Here is a 13,452-nt window from a genome sequence, read left to right on the forward strand (position 1 = left end):
AATGTTGAAAGGGTTGAGAAAGGCTGGACTATGTTATTAAAAGCCTTGGAAGCCAACCAATCTAAATATCAATGCTTTTTAATGCTAGAAATGCTTTCAAACAGGAACCAGCTTTAACTTTTGAGATTCATTATCCACTTAGTTGACTGGACATATTCAGTTCCAACATCAGACAACAAAGTGTATTGAGAGATCGTTTTTAATTTGTCATAATATGTCTTTGCATGGTTTGTTTACATTCCTGTGTCAATGTGTGATATTATACAGATGAATTGCATGTGTTGACAAACTTGCAATGACATTTATTTGATACCTTGAGGTGGTAGTAAAAAATAAAGTGCCACCAGTAATTGAGTGAATACAATATTGTGATGTGAATTGACAAACCTAATGTATATTAGTTTAAGATTTTTTAATAGATTTTTGTGAGCATGTGACACAGCGGGGTGAGGTGCTCCTCCATTTTGTGTCCCCATTCTCTTTGTGTACACTCCCAGGGGTTTTTTTACTTGAAAAATATAAAATAGAGCACACTCCATCTTAATGCTGATGTTTGACAGCTTCCCAACTTGATCGTCAGCAGTTCTAGGGGTATTACTGTGTTTTCAGCCATGATGTTTCTGGACACAGTATAGTCATAAAAGTCCATACTTTTCTCAAGTCATTATGAAAAAGGCCACATCCCTGAACAGAGCTGCTTCTTAGCTTATATGGAATTGCAGACTGGTGTGTTTTGGAGGATTGTGCATGGGCTTTCTTCTAATGTAAATGCTGAAGATGGTAGGTAAGCACTTAATCATGTCACTACCTCTGGTTAATTACTAAATTTTTACTTTGCATTTATTCCTCGTTATAGAACACTTAATGGTTCTTTTTACAAGAAGAATGTATAACTCTTATCCCTAAATTTATCATATTACAGATGCCCCTGATAAGAGGAAGCTGCAAGCTGGAACAGGTTCTGATTGAAAGTTCTGTTGGAGAGATTCTGGTATCTGGGTGTAAAGAAGGAATCCACGAAATAAAGCTAAAAGGTGATGGTGCTCCTGAGTCTGGGTGAGTTTACTATGGAAACTGTAAGCTTTATGGGCAATATTATACATCAAAAGTTTCTGTTGGTTAGCGATAAGTTATATTTTTAGTAGGTTTACTATCTTTTTATCTTACACTAATAAACATTAAGTTTTTTTAATTCAAATGACAATATTCTATATTTATAAGTATAATTCTAACCATGGAGAGCAGCAGTTTCCTTGTATCTGTTGTGATCTGAATGCATACTAGTCTTCAACTGATCTGTCATTACATCATGGCAGCATTACATTATTTAATTTCTATTTACTTTAATCACATTTTAAACAGTAAATGATAACATTTTGTTAGAATGTTTTAACTCCCCATAAATACATAATTCATGAAATTCCTAGACTTCTGTAATATGGCTATATGCCCTCTACCCTCATATCATTATGTAACTCCTTAAACACCTAATTTATTAAGGCGGCTTTTTGTATTGTTTTCTATATTCTGCGACATACGGCAATAATAGCTTTAAATATATTTGTAATTTTTTTTTTTTTTACACTATCACTGTGTATCACCCCTTGTAGCATTGCAGATATGTACTCTTAGGCCAAATATACACTTGTGACAGAGCTAAGCATTGCAATACATAACCATTTTCCTCTTCGTTCTGTAACCGAGCTAAGCATTGCAATCAATGTGGATCTAAAGCATTGTTGTGATGCGATTGTTTGTTTTTTATTTTTTTAGGAAATTGGCTGATCTTATCACTGTGGATTTTTTGTCAACAAATAAAATAAATAACATTTGTAATGATTTCGCTTCTGTGAAGTCTCAACACTATTATATAACTACACCATGTTAGCAAAGCCTTGTACCTAAATAGCTGTATGTGATGTTATAGAACAGTACAGTTATCACATACCGTACCAGTGCCATCATATTCTGGTATCACATATTTGCAATGGACAATTTTTTTTTACATTTACCTGAGTTTAAATACAGCAGCATTTCCCCAATCAACTTCAGGATTGGAAACATTTAAGTTCGAGTTGGTTGTAAAACTTGATTTCCATCTTTTCTTTAATCAACTTTAATCAACTGGTAATAACGTCTGATCACACACAACCACAACAGATTTAAGCTATCTGAAAATAGGAACAATTACTCACTGACAGTTTAGCCCTTGGTCACTCATAATATGCTGTACAGTATGCCTCTTCTAAAAGTAAGATAAGATGTAAATATCACTAATATTCCCAATTGGGAGGGATAAAGTGATCTGTTCTAACTTGATATAAATGCCTTAATTAGGAAAAACACACAAAGCAAAGAACACAACATTTATTTTTGTATCTGGTATGCTTTTTTACCTGCATAGGTATTTACTTTTTTACCTTTTTTTTACTTATTTACTATTGTATTGTTATGAACTTTTGATACATATGTGTGACATGGTAATTAGAGCAATCACTAGAAGAAAGGCAAGCAAAATTTGGAAGGGGGTGCACATGTTAGGTACACTCTGCAGCATAAAATCTGAAGGTATGTTTGCCAGCCTTTAAAAAAAAAAAAAACTTTGAACTGATAAACACTAAAGATGTTCCTGTGTGTATTTATTTGAGAATCAAAAGTTCTTCACACAATATTGCAGCAGCATAAAGAAAAAAAAAATAGTTGACTTGTTTGCATGCTGGCTGATGCCAGAGACAAGCCTTATTCTCTCTCATTGGCTCCAGCAGGTGAAGCGTTTACAGCGTTCTCTCGCAGCGTATCTTTTGTTTGGGACACAGGGGAGCCCCTCTTCAGCGCTCACAAATGAAAAGCTGCTAAGCCCTCCAGCCAGTGAAGCACGCATTCAGCTTGTTCCCATACTATTAAAAAAAAAAAAAAAAACACACGCAGCCGGTGCCAGTGTAACATTGTGTTTCATTGTTTGAAAGACAGGTTTCTTGGTAGCCATTCAATCCAAATGATAACTCTGGGGGCCTGCACTATTTATGTTTGCTGGCTAAGAAATCCATCTTAAGCAGGTTTTATAATTTGTTTTGGATAAATACATAAAGTTTTACTCTTTCCTTAAAGTGCACCTGTATTCTTGTAAAAGAACAATATGCTTCAAAGGAGGCAGGGATGGTGTGAACCTTATTTTACATATCTTTTATGATTTTTAAGCCATGCTGTAGTTACTTCCTCATTTTGTATAAGGCTCTCATAGAGAAGTATGGTAGTACGAGTGGTGTGAACTGTATTGTGGCTTTCTGACAATTCCACCTGCTAATAATGACCTTTTTAATAGGTAAACAATATGGAAGCACACAAAGCTAGGAGCCAAAAAGACCTTTGCTTTGGTAAAAAAAAAACAAATGGGAATATCTTCTTGCCTAAATATAACTCCACCATCTCACCTGGTATACAGTGTGTCATGGTACAAGGCACTATAACTTTAGTAGAACTAGAACCTCTAAAAGCTTGCTTGAAGCAAAACTGTCATTAAAAGGAAAAAAAAAACACTTTTTCAGGTGGAAAGCCCATCTATCCCCTCCACGATCCTGGTCCAATCTTTCCCACATCATCCCGTCTTGTTCTCCCTGGAGCAGGCAGAACACCATGCTCCGCATCTTCTTCTGCCCTCTTCATTCTTGTGATCTCTCGGGCATGCGTAGCAGAGGCTTTACTAAAATATTAAAAAAAAAAAGTACAATCTCACCCATGTGCAGTTTTTAAGCAGCCTGGAGACTGCAGGTTTCCCCTTCAGTCTTCACCACCATGGCAGTGAAGACAGAAGGGGCGGAGTCATCCACATTCATTTAAGAAAGTACAAAAAAAATGTATTTTTTTAATTATATAACCAGGTTTGCCACCCTTTTTTGTATATTTAAAAAAAAAATTGATGATAGATTTGCTTTAATAATTATGGACAGTCAGTATGGCACCACATAAGATAAATACTATGAAAATTAAAGATAAACAAATATAAAGCATTTACAACTGGTATAACCCTAAACAATAGATGCCTTATGCAATCACCTTATGTACTTTTTTTAAAGACCGTGTATGGTCCAGGTTAGGTAAATCTGTTATGAAACTCCCAGTAATAATAATTATTCATTTAAAAAAATCAGAGATTACATTTGGTGATAACAATATTCTAAATACAAATATTTAAAGATACAATCAGCTGCTTAAAGCAGAACTAAACCCGCAATACTCAGTAGATCTCTATTCCCCCACAGGGCAATGCCACCTCCTTTCTTTTCATCTGGTAGATGATCTTCAGCCATCTAAATTGGCTGGACTGGGATGACCTAACTTCTGCACAAACGCGGAGGAGTTAATTTCTAACACATGGGCACCACGGTGGCCAAGTGGTTAGCACTCTGGCCTTTGCAGCGCTAGGTCCCAGGTTCGATTCCCAGCCAGGACATTATCTGCATTGAGTTTGCAGGATCTCCCTCTCTCCTGTTTCATCCCAAAAACATACAGTAAGGTTAAATGGCTTCTCCCTAAAAATTGACCTTAGACTACATTAATGACATATGACTATGGTAGGGACTATAGATTGTGAGCTCCTTTGAATATTAACAACACATGCAGAAGAAGCTGGGAATGCTGGGTATCCTGGCAAGCAAAGCTGTCCTTGTCCACAGCTCTGGTCAAAAGTAAAGGTTTTGACCTGGCCTGCTTTTTCAAATAAACATTTTTTTGTCTGTTATATTTAAATTGTTATTATTACACAATATTTATATAGCGCCAACATATTACGCAGCGCTGTAAAAAGTCCATAGTCATATCACTAGCTGTCCCTCGAAAGAGCTCACAATCTAATGTCTTTAATACAGTCTAAGATCATTTTTGGGGGGAGAAGCCATTTAACCTAACTTAACTGCATGTTTTTTATGATGTGTGAGGAAACCGTAGTACCCAGAGGAAACACACGCAACCAAAGGGAGAACCTGCAAACTCCATGCAGATATTTTCCTGGCCGAGATTCGAACCTTGGACTGAGCGATGCAAAGGCCAGAGTGCTAACCTCTTAACCACCCTGCTGCCCTCCAACTACTGGTGTTTAATAATCTTTTTAGTTCTTAGCATGTGCTTTGAATTACAAATTTAGCTATTTTTTTTAAATTTCCCCATTGCCACACAGGTAAAGAATTCCTTTCCATTGTAGGTGTATTTATATTGGTTTATTTTTTTATTTTTCTGAACCTGTATCTGAAGATAGATGGATAAAGATATATTAATCATGTTTAACCTTTTTAAATATGTCGGGTATGCTTCTTAAAAATCTATTTTTCTCATTATTTATTAAAACTTTTCATGCAGTAAAAACATTTTACTTGTTAATGAGGGAAAGTAGGAGAAATTAATGACATAGATCCCGGGAACCTCCAAGATGTCTCCTTTTAACCATGCACAAGCGGCTCTCTTTTTTCCGACTGTATGTAGTTTAATTTCTTTGATAGGGTTCAGTAAGCAAATGCAAATAGATTTAATGATTTGCATCAGTAGATCATTTCTCAGTTTAATATCCTCTGATATTTTGGTCAAGGACTTCTTCCTTTTTGGTGGCTGGTGAAATTTCGTATAATAAAAAAATATTAATGTGGGATCCATTATGATACATTCAAATTAAATGGTATATATTAACCATTTATTCATAGGGAAAATTTTTCAAGGAGCTGTTTCTGTCAGTCTAGTGACAGTCAAAAAGGAATCGATCTTGAAAGAAAATGGAATAACTCTTAAAAATGAATATGGAACAGTCATATTAATGCACTTTTAAGGAATAATCATTACGGTTTGGGTTCTGACGTGCGATGATTGCCTGTAGGCCTCAAAAGTCCTGAGCCACAAAAAGGGTCTTTAAAAAAGACTGAATGCAAATGCATTATTCTGTCAGAAATGAAAAATACAGGCTTCAAACAACTGCAGAGATAGCCCGAAAATAGATGCTGGATTGGTAGATCTAACTCATAAGTTATTTTTCTTTAATAGTAAAAAGATCATTTGAGGTAAATTTTAGCAAATTCTTTGCATTTTGGGCTGTGACCTTTCATTTTGTTTCTGGAAAAATCACAAGTACATTGTACACAATATAATTTAGAAGGGGTATTGCATTTTAGAACTTATGAACCTAAAATTAGTATATAAAAAGACATACAGAACTAACAGGTGTACTTTAATGCATTGCTGTAGTGTGTTTAGGTGTCTTTGCATACAAAACGATTTTGTTAACACTGAAGTGTGATTAGGACCTTAAGGCAGTTGTGTTTTATTTATTTATTTCATGTTATATTTTTTAAAACCATTTATTGAATTTGAATCTATTGTAGGTACCCTATAGTCTCAGTGTTAATTTGTTATCTCTTCCTAGTGGTACTGGGAGGAAGGTAGGAGGTAAGAATCAGACCCGCTACATTTGCTATTGTGTTAATAGTAAATGTACTGGGAAGTGGCGAGCATAATGAGAATGTGCATTGACCAGTGATCAGTGTGTTTCTTCTTAATGGTCCCATGACCATGGGGAAGTTGCAACCTACTGATTCTGACCAAACTGTAGTGCTTTATTCAGAAACCTTGAAGAAGACAACTTAAAAATGTAGACTGGGACCTACTTCTTATAATAGAACACTGATTTAGGACTTAGGGTCATAGTCTTGTTTTAGCAGTTGTATTGATAGGAGAAAAATCAATTTTCAGGGTGTAGTTTACACAGGAGGAATACCTGTAGTTGTAAAATACAGATAGTGTTTTTTTTTTAATTGGTATTAAATCATCATATTTTAAGAACATTACACTTTAAATTGGCTTGTGTAGGGAATGTACACCTATTGGTCACTTTAGTAAGTACACCTTGCAAATGCTGGGTTTGCTCTTTTTTAACTTGCTGTAATCCTCTTGTGGTTTAGACACAACAAGGTGCTGGAAACATTACTCAGGGAATTTGCTTCATTATGACATGATAGTTAGATGAGAATATCCAATTCTACCACATCCCAAAGGTGCATTATTGGATGGGGTTCTCCCCAACCCATTTTAGCTGGGCGCACCATTCAGCACTTTTCAGTAACCACCTGGCTGTTTTTGGGTTGGTTACTGAACATTTGGGTCACGATATGGGTGCTGCCACCCACCTACAATTTCTTCCCACCCAGCTGAAAAAAAATTCTGGATTGAACACAGCTGGTGACTGTGACTGGTGACATTTGAAGCCAGTGACCTCATTGCTATGTCCAAGAAATTAGTTTTAAGATAATTTGAGTTTTGTAACATGGTGCGGTATTCTTCTGGAAGTGACCATCAGATGTGTCTACTGTGGTCGTAAGGAGGTGGACATAGTCTTAATAAATACTGGGGCAGACTGTGGTTTTTAAACCATGCTCAGTTAGTATTAGGGGCCCAAAGTGTGCCAAGAAAATATCTCCCACACCATAATACACCCCACCACCCTTTGGAACCATTGATACGGAAGAATGGATCCATGCACCAAATTGTGACCCTAAATGTTTCAGCAAAACCAAATGTTTCAGCAGAAATCAAGACTCATCAGACCAGGAAACATTTTTCCAATCTTGTCCTGTCCGCTTTTAGTGAAAATTGTAGCTTTGGGTGCCTTTTCTTAGCTGACAGGAATGGCACCTGGTGTGGCCTCCTGGTGCTTTAGTCTGTCTACTTCATAGTTTACCATGTTGTGTAGAGATTTTATTCTGCATACCTTGGTTGTAACTAGTAGTTGAGTTTTATGTTCATTTTTCTAGGAACCTAAACTAGTCTGGCCATTCTCCTCTGTCATCAATAAGGCATTTTAGCCCAGAGAACTGCCACTCAATGGATATTTTTTTGGACCATTTCTTTAAACCCTAGAGATGGTTGTAGATGGAAATTCTAGCAGATCAGCAGTTTTTGAAATACTCAGACCAGCCCGTCTGGTCCCAACAACCATGAAATGTACAAAGCCACTGAAATCACTTTTCTTCCCCATTCTAAAGGCTCAGTATAAAATTCAAAGAAGAATAAATCCCTTTTATATTTACTTGGAGTGTAAATGTTTATTTTTTGTGAATAATAACGAACACCTTAGTAATACCTTCTCTTGTTCTTACTGACTGTATAATAATCTTTGGGTGTATTTTTTTAAAATAGAAAGAAAAAAAGGACTTTCAGACTCCTCAGTGTAAACGTATGTGCTGAGCACCACAGAAATGTTTCCTTAAAACACAATAGGTTAATTATTGCAAAGAAGAACTTTCCACCCTTATATTTTTATGTAAATAAAAGGGCTCACAAAGGAGCCAAATGTAGCTTCTATTCCTCTGGTAGCCCGTTTAGGAGGCAGATGTGCTCGGTGATTTACTGTGCATCACCTTAGCCATCATTCCCATAAGTATTAATTTTAACTCCACTAATAAGAAACTGAACAAAAGTGGAATTATGAGTTCACTAGTGTTCTATGAAAGGTCAGTTGTTAAAAAGGCAGACTCTGACATTCTGAGAAAAAGGTGCCTTCATTAATCATTCTGATAGGATAGCAGTGGATGTACTTGACCAATACCGGTAAACCTTACATGTGAATATTCAAAGGAATGCTGTATAACTGTGAGATCCAAAAACATACATTTTTCTTTCTTTTATATGACCCTACTCTTTTGTTAGTAAAATCAACCTGTTTATGTGCTTGCAAAATAAATATCAAATGTTATTTTCCCAGAGCACTTGGATGGACTATAATGTTTAGGACTTTGGACTTAAAAATTAAATCAAACACAATGGAAGTGAGGTTCCTATAAACTATGCCACATATCTCTTTCCTGCATCCCTTGCAAATGTTAAAAACTCTTTTCACTAAAATCTACAACTGAACGTTGTCCCGACCACTTTGGACATCTGTTTTCTATCATGCTCTGGGTCTCCTCTTTTATATCTGATTAGTTTGCTGCTGGCAATTCTCTTGTGGCTGCATTGACTTCTAAACTGAAATCTAAACTGAAAAAGGAGAAACCACTGACCTCCTTATAGAAAGGCTAGCTGCCCAGCTGTTTTTGGCTTCAGTACTTCAATGCGTTGATGTCGATTGAATCAACAGGTTTTCTCAACCAGAGGTTGCTGGTGTTCCTAGACCAATGATCACTTTGTGCCTCTTGGGTCCATGGTAAGTGCCCCGATTACTCTTTTTCTTTTATCTGTAAGGGTGACTTTCCTACCACTGACCAGCAATGTAAGAGGCATTCTTCCAAATGACCACCACACTAATTTATAGTGAGCTGTGAATATAGAAATTATGACAGATGTTCCCCAAGACCTGAAAATTATTTTAAGGGTTCCACCATGTTGAAAAAAATGTCCAGAAAATTTGGTCTAGAACAATGAAGCAGCAATGAAAATGTAAACATTTTGAAGGCTTTTCTTAGTGTTGCAGGCCTGTGCTGGTTGAAGGGTTGAGTCTAGTCGTCATGCCGTGAGGGCTGATTGCTTTTATTTATGTGCCTTGTATATGAAGTCCTTGTTTATACCTTTGTTCAACTTTTCTCTGCTTGATTGACAGCCTTTCGTGAATGTTTTTTCACCAGTCTGTGTTACTTTTCTTTTGCATTGTCCCTGTGCTGCTCACATTCTTTAGTCCCCATTGCTTCTGAAGAGTATTGTAGCCAAATTTAATTTTATCCATAAACTGGTGAAAGCTATAGAAGCTTACAGTGCTCCGTGCTGAAAACTTCATACTTGATTGATGAAAAGGGTCTTCGATGGTGAAATTTCTGCTGCTTACGTTTTCTGAAGGATGTAAATTGCTGGGTCGGCAGTAGTCATGCTTCTTCCTTAATGTCATAATGTTTGCTTAATAGCTGTTTGTGCTACATTGACTTAGTACATGCATAGCTTAACATAAATGATTACATTTGATTATGATTAAAAACGTCCTCCATTAGAGGAAAAAAAATATTGAACAGAAAAGCTTACAAATGATTTGTTGTCGGCGTTTTCTGCTTCATTAGTCGCAGTGTACACTATGTGGAGTCGTTGTCTAAGAGTTACAGAGGTCTCGTAATGAGCTGTATAATATCAGCCTTTTGACAAAATTTAAAAATAAATGAAATCTTTTCAGAGCAGTTTAGCATGCAAATTAAAGCCAAGAAACAATGACGAGATCTGTCGCTGTAGGCCAAATTGGATGTCACATCTTGAAAAGACACAGACAAAGAGTGCAGGTTTTTTTCTTTGCCCATTACAATCATCTGCATACTTTAAGAAAAAAAAAACAATCCTACATTTGGAAGTGCTCAAGGCGCTCAGAATCTTTTTCACCTAGGAAGTAATATGAAACTTGCCCAGATCTGCTGAAGTGGCAACAAAATGAAAGCACTTACCCAATTTTAACACTTGTTAAATAAGTGCAGCTTCTTAAAAGTTGTGAATGCTAACTTAGAATGGGTATGAAATTTTTTTTAAAGTGATGGTTTAGGAGCACAGATTTTGAAAAGAGCACAGTCAGTTCCTGAGCCGTATAGGGAAAGTTTGCTTGAGTCTCCTTGAGTCTTCCTGGCTCATTTGGGCGAGTTTCACCTTTTGTCATCACCATTCTAATTATGCTCATGTGGTTCTTTAGCACAGACCAACGAATCACAACATAGCCCACCATGTTTTTGAAGTGGCAATAGCGGTACGTGTAACAATCTCAGGAGGTGCCAACAATCTGTGAAGTAGATTTTAGCCCAATAGAATTTATTTTACAATATGTCTACCAGTAGTACCACCTCACATTGATGCAACATCCCTACAATCCATATAAAACAGAACAAACCAATTACGATGGGACTTTTAAAGTATCCAATTCACAGACCAATTTTTTTGACAATTACATACAAATGCCAGACATTTGTTTAATATTCAGATTTTTTTTCCCAATAGACAAAACATGATAAAACCAACAATCATGAATTGCACAAATAATTGTGTAGAAAGGTCACAGTTCGTTAAACGTGATGCATTTTGCAGATAGAGTATCCGTTTCATCAGGAGTTATTAGACCTGTATTTGCATTAATTCTTCTAATCAAAAATACATCTTTACGTCTAATAAGGACAGTTTGAAAAAGTGGCCTAGTGCATCATACACGGAAGGGCAACCGCAGGAATGAACACCCAACCGATATGTAACATCTTCATATACTATTTAATGTACTGCCCTGCGTAATATGTTGGCGCCATATAAATCCTGTTTAATAATAGTAATAATAGCAATATACTTCTGAAAATTTTCCCTGGCTGCTGATGGAGTCCCATCCAACCTCGGCATCTTAGAGCACAAACTTAATGTTTTCTAAGGTCTGTAATTTATTTTTTTTAATTTAAATATTGTTTTGCCTGGTTTTCAATCTTTGGTTTTTAGTTCTGCTCATTTCTTGCAACCTCTTGCTCCTACCTTATATATATAAGGTAGGATAGTATATGTATAGTATATGTATGTATATAAATATATATCCGGGGGCACCTCCCGGCACTTTTCAGCACCCACCCTGCTGTTTTTGGGTGATTATCGAAGAGTTTGGTCTCAATACAGGGACTGCCACCCACCTAAAATTTATTATCACCCGGCTTAAAAAAAATTCTGGGTTGAGCACTATATATATATATATATATATATATATATACTACTGTGACAGATGCACTGTATTGATGACACCTGCAGACCATATCTTTAGTAATATTGCTGAAAGGGCCACTTCAAGTTGCCATCAGAAACCTGTTGGATGAATGGGCCACAGCATTGTCACTGTAGCAAGGGCCTAAATCAGGACTTTCATGATAGGAACATCAGATAATATTTTCAATGAAATATACATAATACTGAAACTAAGCTTTTAGTTTACATAAAATTTAAGGCTTTGCTCAGACTGGCCATGAGGTTACGGTGCAGATACTCCTTCCTCATGCTAGTGAACCGTGTGAATATGTAACTTTTCCCCATGGTAGCCTCATAGAGAATGAATGGGGACAGCAGTGAGCAGTACAGTTCCACTCGCTGCCACCAGCAATCCAATGTACAGATGCTGGTTCTTTAAGATCTGCAAGCTCCCAGTAGACGTACTGGTTTGCTTGATCCTGTGGCAGTTCTGAACCAACCTGCCCTAAGAAAATCCATTTGAGGAAAAAAATCCCCCAACAGGGATAATTATTCTTGGTTTAGAAAGATTGCTTCTTATTTTCTGTTCAGTCTACTTTGTCTATTTTCTGTTCAGAAAAAACATTGGCAGTGGTTTTAAACATGACTATGCTCTATTCTAAACTATAAACAGAAGGTTTGACCAGAAAGAATTTCTTTTAGGTTAACAAAATTTAGCAGCAGGAAGGCAGGACCCTAAAGTAGTGCTAAGTAGATCAAGGACAAGAGCTCATTGTTTTGTACCTGTTAGGATCCTAGGGTGACATTTAGAACACGCTATGTCCTCTCATCTGTTAGATTTTAGAGTTTATGCTCCTAAATGCTTATTCGGTGATGCTTGGTTGTTTTTCCTACTTCAAAATGTTTCTTTGCTCAGGATTACACAGTCAATATAAAAAATAAGAAAATAAACAAACCAATTTAATTAATAGAGTTATTATGATAGATTTTCGGCTTTTTGATTTCATAATGTATGTAGCTTATTTACCCCTAAAAGAATTAAGAATAAGGTAAAGGGTATTTTAATGTAGAACCAAAATCTCTTCTTGATTGGACTATCTATTAACTATCTAGTAACACTGAGGGACCTTCAGTAGTCCAAGAATGTCTACAGACAAAAGTAGAACCCCTTAACTGGCAAGACATGCCAGACAAGCAGACAGCAAATCACAAGAATGTCTACAGACAACATATTGTTTCTTATTAGAAATCATTGCAAATTGGGGTCATTCTGAATTTCACCAGCAGGTGGCCTTGCAAATGAAATGGTTAATTACAGCTTTCTGCCCCAAGTAGAATATATAGATGAAATAGCAGGGCACTCCCCTACGTTTCTGATCTTCATTCCTCCAAAAGATTGGATTTTTCCAGGAAGTATGCTTTAATATGAAACGTTTAACCAAGAACCATTACAACACAATATACTATACATAAACATCAAGTGTACATAATAAAGAGTATTGATCTTGAAGGGATGTATTACCCATGATTATATTCCACAAATAAAAGACCTCAGATTGCAGCCTAGTATTCTCTGGCAGCAATAAAAAACACCAGTGCAGATTTACTGGTAAAGGGAGTTTTAACTGTAATACTGTGCAGTGGTAGGTTATTTTGTGTTCAAGAGCTACATTTATCACAAAAATGATGATATACAAATCACTTCCATATCACAGAATGTACTTGGTCAAAATTGGCTTGAGGCAAGTGATATCTTCGAGTAAACAGTATATGAAGACCATATCTTAAAATGATAGATCACCTAAT

General features: G+C 36.3%; 1 protein-coding gene across 1 annotated transcript in view; it reads left to right on the forward strand.

Annotated features, from left to right (window-relative positions):
- The first annotated feature begins 922 nt into the window (after positions 1-922).
- Positions 923-13,452, forward strand: part of MGMT (O-6-methylguanine-DNA methyltransferase) — a 221,224-nt gene continuing 208,694 nt past the window's right edge. Inside the window, exon 1 of the mRNA XM_072424220.1 lies at positions 923-1,056. The gene's annotated coding sequence lies outside the window, so the exon portion shown is untranslated. The remainder of the gene's footprint in view (positions 1,057-13,452) is intronic.

The sequence above is a fragment of the Pyxicephalus adspersus genome, chromosome 10 (assembly GCF_032062135.1).
Source record: "Pyxicephalus adspersus chromosome 10, UCB_Pads_2.0, whole genome shotgun sequence".
NCBI lineage: Eukaryota > Metazoa > Chordata > Amphibia > Anura > Pyxicephalidae > Pyxicephalus > Pyxicephalus adspersus.